The sequence below is a fragment of the Cebidichthys violaceus genome, unplaced genomic scaffold, assembly GCF_023349555.1.
Source record: "Cebidichthys violaceus isolate CVI_PGR_0920_01 unplaced genomic scaffold, fCebVio1.0.p SCAF_260, whole genome shotgun sequence".
Lineage (NCBI taxonomy): Eukaryota > Metazoa > Chordata > Actinopteri > Perciformes > Stichaeidae > Cebidichthys > Cebidichthys violaceus.
In genome coordinates, this window is record NW_027176440.1 from 1 (window position 1) to 7,500 (window position 7,500).

The window sequence follows — 7,500 nt, forward strand, 5'->3', positions numbered from 1 at the left end:
TGGAGCATGTTGCGAATGCACTTTAAATCTTCTTCTTTTTAGTTGCTTGAATCTGAAGTTCTGCGAATGAAGTCAACAGTGCTATAAGTAGGTCGTGGAGATGCCGTTTCCCCTCAGTGTATTTGTTACAAACTTCAATAATATCTGACACAGTATCAATTCTCTCTGCTCAAGGACACACGCTTGCGCCTCTATTTTCTCCCTTCTAATGCGCTGAGATGCCATGAATCTTGTCGAGGAAGAATGGATTGACGTCTCGCTGGCAATGAAGTCTACAAATGGCTTCCCTGTCCCCCCCCCCCACCCCCCCCCCCCTCCCTCTCCTCCTCTTTTTTTATTTATTTTTTTCCCCCAATGGAGAAAAACAAATCAATAACGTGGGCTGCTGGTTCTCCTTTACTTTCTTTTCACTCCTTTTCCCCGCCGCTGACCTTTTTTGCTAACGCGCACTTCCCTTGGTTACCGATATACTCAAAAACAATGTATTAAATGGAATGCAAAAAGCCTGACATTTGCAGCTTTTTGGTTGGTTACCTGCTAAAACCTGGAACATGCCATTTGCGTTTCGTGTGACCCCCTTCGGGCTCCTGGCAGCACCTCCCCTCCACTGCTCCACTTTTCATACCTTGTCTAAGTATCAATATGTTTTACTATTTTTTCTGATATCCTCTCATGGTTCGGGCCAGAGGATTTGACATTTACAGTAAGTGACAATTGTTCCCTGACCTTTGTATAAATCTGCCCCCCCCCTCCGTACTTGGTCTTGCCCACTGGGACAAGATCAGAGGCACCGTGCCCGACTGAGAAGCGTTAGCAAGGCAGAATTCTCACACGGCTGCTCGCGTTGGAAACATGACAAAGAGGAGCGTGATGTCCAGAGTCGGGGAGGAGATTTAGGTTCTGCACAAGGCAGTGTTGTGCATAGCGATGAAGCATGACAACGGATGAAAATACACAAGGCGGTAGATGCTGCAAGTAGCGGAAAGGATCTGATGTAATAAGCACACACACACACACACACACACACACACACACACACACCCTCCTGTTCTCTGAGCCGTTCCTACCTAGGAAGGAGACACAGACTTTACAGAAGGTGTTGAACTGGAACTTGTTGGCGGCCTCCAGCAGCGTCTTGGCGTTGGCCGAGTCGATGACCAGCGATCCCGTGTAGACGAACTCGAGCAGGCAGCTCCAGCACGTCGGCGCCGATGTTGCTCATCTTCAGCTCCAGCGTCTCACTGCTCCTCGTCTCCCCCGATGACCTGATCAACCAATCACGGCAGAGAGAGGCGAGTTAGGGATACTGCGAGAGGAAAGCGGAGGGGTGAGAAACTAAAAAATAAAATAAAATAAAAGAGGATAGGGACACAGATAGCGTATGCTACACACAACACCCAAAACACACCTGGGCCAGTACGAGAGTGGGAGAAAATAAGAGAATCGTTACACAATAACATAACGTGGAAGTGGAAAAGGGACAGTTTTTACTTTTCTATGGGGCTAGCAGATCTACAACTACTATTGCTGCATCTGAAACAAAACGTCCTCTCTGAACAAAAGATTAGGCAAACAAAAGTTATTGCTTTGTTGTTGTTTTTTTCCAACAGGCATGCTTATCACATGTGTGTTTTCATGTATGCATAGTTTTTAGAGGGTGGACATGCATACATGGCAGGGTACATATGAGCTGATCAGACGGAAAACGGAGAGAAAGAAAGTGTGACAGCTGATACACGGAGGTAAGACAGAACTGTGAAGTGTGCTGGTTAGAGCCTCGCTGTTTGGTGAGCGTGCCGAGTATCAAAAACAAAAGTACCCACTCCTACTGGCGTGGTGTGTAAGAAGCGCCAGGGAGTGCATGGCTGAGCAAATTAAAATAGAATACGATATCCCTTTTTTCAGTAATGCAGAGCCTGAGATGTGCGAGGACGGAGAGCTGCTTTCAGAGCGGGGCGTCGCGTTGTGACTTCACCGAGGATCAAATGGCAGAGATTAGTTCACATGCAGGATCCCCCCCGGAGAAGTATGAGCGGTTAAATAACACCTCGGCCTCCCATGTTTAATGTCCCATGTGAAACAATAATCCACTCAAGGGCAAAATAAATGGAATCAAAAGCCTGCAGAACGCATGCCCCCACTACTAGGTCTCTCTTCCTGCGGCTATGGGCATCAGCAATATGAAAAGTAGCCCACATTAAGATGGATGGAGGCTCTTTGCTCCCGTCACTCACGGTAGCTCAGTGATAACGCTCTGTCTGTTTCTCTCTGTGTGTGTGTGTGTGTGTGTGTGTGTGTGTGTCTTTTTCTTTTCTGTTGGGAGGCAGTGTTGTTGGACTAAAAAAAGTCACGACAAACAGTCAGCATTTAGTGAGACGCAGACAGCAAAACAAACAAGATGAGACAGGTAGACGAAATGGTTAGAGTGAAGATGAGAGGTTGTCGTGGGAGATGGGGACGGGGACGGGGACGGGGGGGGGCGATGAGGAGGAAGCAAAAGGAAGGGAGGCAGGGCGAGAGACGGTCCTTCCACAGGAGCCAGCAGCCATCCTTCTGAGGGAGGGGTTGGGTTGTTCCATGACTGTGCCTTGGTCTTTTAAATAAGAGATATCCCCCCGCACCCCCGAAAAAAACCACCATCACACCTAAACAGAGCCTTTGTCCCCGCTGCAATAACCATCAGTAGCCTGTAGTGTATGAACTGAGACATTAGTCGTCATTTAAAGCGTACTCAGAGTGAGAGGGGGGAGAAGGACATCCAAAAATAAAATAAAAGACAATGGCATTTGTCTCTGGATGGACATTGGCTGGAAAAACCCGAGGCAGTTACTCTTTTTCCTCCTGCAAAGCAAAAAGCCACATAGTGTTATTGCCCTTTTTCCGCACAAAGCCCTGCAGTGGGGGCAGGTAGTAGGACAGAAAGAAGGGAAGGGGAGTGTCGTTCAGGGTTAAAGTGATGGAGGGAGGTTGGAAGAAAAGAGGGGTAAAGGGGGGGGGGGGGTTGGGGGCTAAAATAAAAGAAGAGCATGCTCATCAACCTGCTCAATTAGTGCAATGGGAACCAGCTCGAGTGGCAGTTTGTTTTTGTCTGAGCACTTATGTTATGGAAATGACTTTTTCCGGAGCTTCTAAAACGAGGTGGATATTTATGCCACGTCTGATTGCAGACTTGAATTTAATAGTGAAAGCGGGAGGCAGGGAGGAAGGAGAGACAGAGGAGGAGAGATAGGGCGAGGAGGGGAGGAAAAAAAAAAAAAGAAAAAAAAGATGGGCACACTCAGGCAAAGAAATTTGTTTGTGAAAAATGCAGCACTTATTCAGGAGGAAGTCTTAAAATCAGCAGAGACTGTCAAAAACGGTGGTGAGCAGAGCAGAGACGAAGAGGGGAGCTGCTCGCGCACACACACACACGCCGCACGCACGCACACACACACACACACGCACGCACGCACGCACGCACACGCACACACACACACACACACGCACGCAGCCACGCACACGCACACACACACACACACACACACACACACACACACACACACACACACACACACACACACACGCACATGCACACACACTCTTTCTAATACATCCTTCAACCTAAAAAACCCCCTTATTTTACACGGAATACATTTAGCTTGGTCTTACAAGACCATCTATTCTGTGGAAGTACTTACACTACCAAGATATGTCAAGATAGATGCTTCTTCAAATGCAAAGCCTACACTGTCTGGGCTAAAAATGGCATCCTTTTATATCCTCTGTCACGACATAAATCAGGAATAAATTATAAAATAAACAAAGATAATGCGGTAGCTCCATCAGTGTTGGGATTCCTGTTTTGCTTGTGTTTGCTGTTTGTATCGAGGCCATGGTAATATACAGCAGGTGTGTTACAGTAGACTGCGAGGCTATCTGGTTGGAACAAGCCCTCTGCAGGACCAAAAAAAAAAAAAAAGAGGACAGAGTGACAGGTGGAGAGTTTAAAAGCCCAAACGTCCATCCAGTGTGACTACAGGGGGGGCCGAGCATGAGAGAAACAAAAACTGGTCATGGGAGTGACAGAACTCTTGATAAAAAAACAACAACATTATTTTGAGAACCAGCAATGCTTTCAACGCTTTATGAGTCACCAGATATAATGTCCTTGTTTTCTGTTAAACTACTTCCTGTCAAAGAAATAGTCCTATGAAAACTGTTGAGAGGGCATGTTGTTCATTATCCTGACATTGGGCCTCATGCAAGAACCAATCATATCAACAGATTGTTCTAAAGTTGCACATACAACTGATTAAGACAACTTGTAGAAGTTTTCTTTAGACTTTTTTTTTTTTTAGGTACAGTACAAATTCAAGTGGCGCAGACCTGTCATTCCAGGGAATGAAACTAGCCACAAACGTAGTGTAACGGGTCGCCTTGTATGGCAATTTAGGGGGCGTTGACTATGCTCATAATCAATTTTTACCATGCGCATTCCTACAGCAATGACCCTCTGCTGCTACCACGGAGCCCACACTGTCACTAACTGCGCTCCCTGAAGAAATATTATCTTATTTTTTGGAAAAATAAAAAAAAAAGCGATTTCAAGAGAGAGCAGACAGAAGAGTCTACAATTATGTCCTTGAAGGAAATATCCAGGAAGTCAAAAACAGGTAAGTAAAAACAAAACAAAATCATTTCATAGAAAGAGCGGATAGAGATAGAAGCTAAAGCCTCCACATCACAGTGGAACAACACTGTTCCTGTGCAGCCGGGTAGGTCTATTCACTGGAACAACCGTTAAAAAGCAAAAGCAGCGTGTGTGTACACTCAGTATACCTTCAGTAACTAATATAGCCTAGAAGTTGCATAGAAGTTGCTTGTTACTAATTGTTGTTCTAGTAATTTTAGCTCCACAGACTAGCACGACTAGCTCCACAAAACCAGGTCTGAAAATGGAAATCTGAATCGATTGCATGAGAATCTATGAAGCAGAACCGGTTAGTGGTCGGACCTCGGTCGGGGCAGTCTGGGCTCGAGGGGCGGACTTAGCAAACGGTCAATTTACAGCAAGTTTTTTTTTTCTTGCAGTTAAGCGAGTTGGTGATTCAGACTTAACACAGCAAACCTCACGGAAATAAAGTAAGATTCTGGAAGTTCTTGCATGAGGCCCATTGTTACTGAAAACAACCACCGCTGTTGTCATTTATTTTGTAATGCTGTGAGCAGTACTGTTGCATCAGGAATGAAGCAGCAGAAATCACACAGACACAAGTATCTCAACATTTGGACAAAACATAATAAGGACAGCTAGATATCACTAGCGGTACAGTAAGCGAGAGACATTTGGGTGAACTGGCCCTTTAAATACAGCTAGTCAGAACAATGTCGCTAATTGAAAGTGGAGGGGAGTATTACAGTGTCCTTTCTACCCCTCGGGCTGAATGGAGCAGCAGAAGGGCTGAACAGTGCACTCAGGGCTCAGCTGCAGTGTTCACACAGCCACTGTAATGGGCTTTAACACAGCTCTCTACCCATCTCATAGTCATAACACTCTCAGACTCACAAGCATAGAGAACTCACGGGTGAGAAGGGAGAAAGGGAGAGAAACAAATGGCACGGAAGCGTGTGTCCCGACTGCTCAAAGAATCTGGAGCTTTTTACATTACCGCGGTGCAGGAGATGCAGCGGCCATAAATTAAATGCCTGCAGAGCACACTTATTGGAAAATCCAGAGGGGTAAAATGGAATTACCAGAGATGATCTGTCTCCCTGCTCTGTGCATCGGCCCTTTAAAGGGTAGGGTAATAGGTTTTTGGGTGGGGGGGGGGGCGTACATTCTGGAGCGGCATTACATCCTTCAGGTATCATGGGGAAAAAAGATGGCAGGTTGAATGCTCACGCACTGTACGGGAGGCCTGAATACTTGAGGCGAGGGGGGGGGGGGGGGGGGGGGCAGTGGAGGAGCACACTGGAAAGAGGGAGGGACTTTATTTGAAAACACCGTTTTAAAAATGTCTTCGGAAACTCACGTCTAATGTGGAGACTAAGGAGAAACTCCCCGAAAAAAACATTTTTGTAAGCAAATTTTTATAATTACTTTCCGAATCTACTCTACTAAATTCCGGCTCTTTGTCAGTTACGCTTTTCATTTATTAAACGAGCCACTTGCCTGGTGTTTGTGTGTGTGTGTGTGTGTGTGTGTGTGTGTGTGGGCAGACACGGGGAAAGTAAGTGCAATGCGCCCTCCCTCACCCTCCAGTATCACGTCTCTGCTTTCTCTCTGGCTAACGGCAGCCCGCCGCCTGGATAACACACCACAACTATGTCCTCGCATCCAACACGCACGCACACGCTAAAGCATACATACGGTACATTTGCAACACGCTGCACATTTTCCCGTTTTTTTTTTTTTCAAGCAAATGCTGTACACAGCGCGGTTGTTTATAGCGAGCTGACAAGGGGGTCTGAACGACGGTGAACGCCTCCTGAATGAGATGGGCGGGGGAGGAGAGGGGAGGGAGGGAGGGAGGGAGGGTGCTCGGGGTTCAGAGCGTATAAAGAGATGAAGTTCCTCTCTCTCATTTGACCTCATAAAGATGTGGACAGTAGCGAGCCAAATGTGAAGCCTCAGCGTTATTCCAGCAGTGACCTGAGCTGCGCAGAGGAGGCCGTAACTCAATGACAGACGGGCCTTTGGCTCTCGCCGCTCCTCTCTGACCGAACGCTCTGCCCGGCCGCAAGCGCCCCTCGCCGCGACAAGCGAAATGGTCTCCTCCTCTCTCTCCCCCGCCACTCAACGTCCCTGGTCTCACTTTTCATTCATTTATTTCTGCTCCCTTTGTGGCCTCCTCTTGTCAACTCTTCACTGCTGTCCTCTTCTCACGCGGCTCTCACTTTCCGTAAAGTCAAGGAGCCACATGCCCCCTGTAGAATCAGCAGCGACGGCGTCCCGTTAGCATAAACGCCGACGGCCCACGACTGCATTCCATCCGACCGAAGACGTCTCCCAAATTCAGAATTAGTCTAATTAGCCTAAGATTTCTATTTTAGACGTAATCTCTTGAAAAACGGCCGTGTTGTGACAATAAATCAAAGTAGTTTTACAATTAATTAACCAATTAATGAGAATTTGCTCTATTAAACTGTCAAATTGAACAAGAACCGTCAGACAATGAGAGGCAGCAGCGGGCACGAGGATGAGCTTGATGGAATTCAGCCCGCTCCTCCGGGAGCCCCGGTGTCTTTCAGGGGCCCCTCGTCTCTACGCATAAATGATCCGGCTTTGTCCCGGATAAGAGGAGACAGCCGAAACAATCTGATAGACAGTTCGTCCAGCATGGGGGGCTTCAGTTCTTTGCAAAGTCACTTTAGTCTCTCAGGAAGCTTCTCCTCTATTGTCAAGGTTAAAGGGAAACTCAGTTTAATTCACGGGGCGTCTACGAGTGCAGCCGCCACGGAGATGAGTGGCCCTGGTACAGGCGAGGCTCTGTGGCTTCTCTACCTCTGTTCTCTCTCTGG

General features: G+C 47.1%; 1 pseudogene; it reads right to left on the reverse strand.

The window, feature by feature from the left end:
- Positions 1–1,067: 1,067 nt before the first annotated feature.
- The window catches only part of LOC137880059 (kelch-like protein 29), a 65,745-nt pseudogene continuing 59,312 nt past the window's right edge, over positions 1,068–7,500 (reverse strand).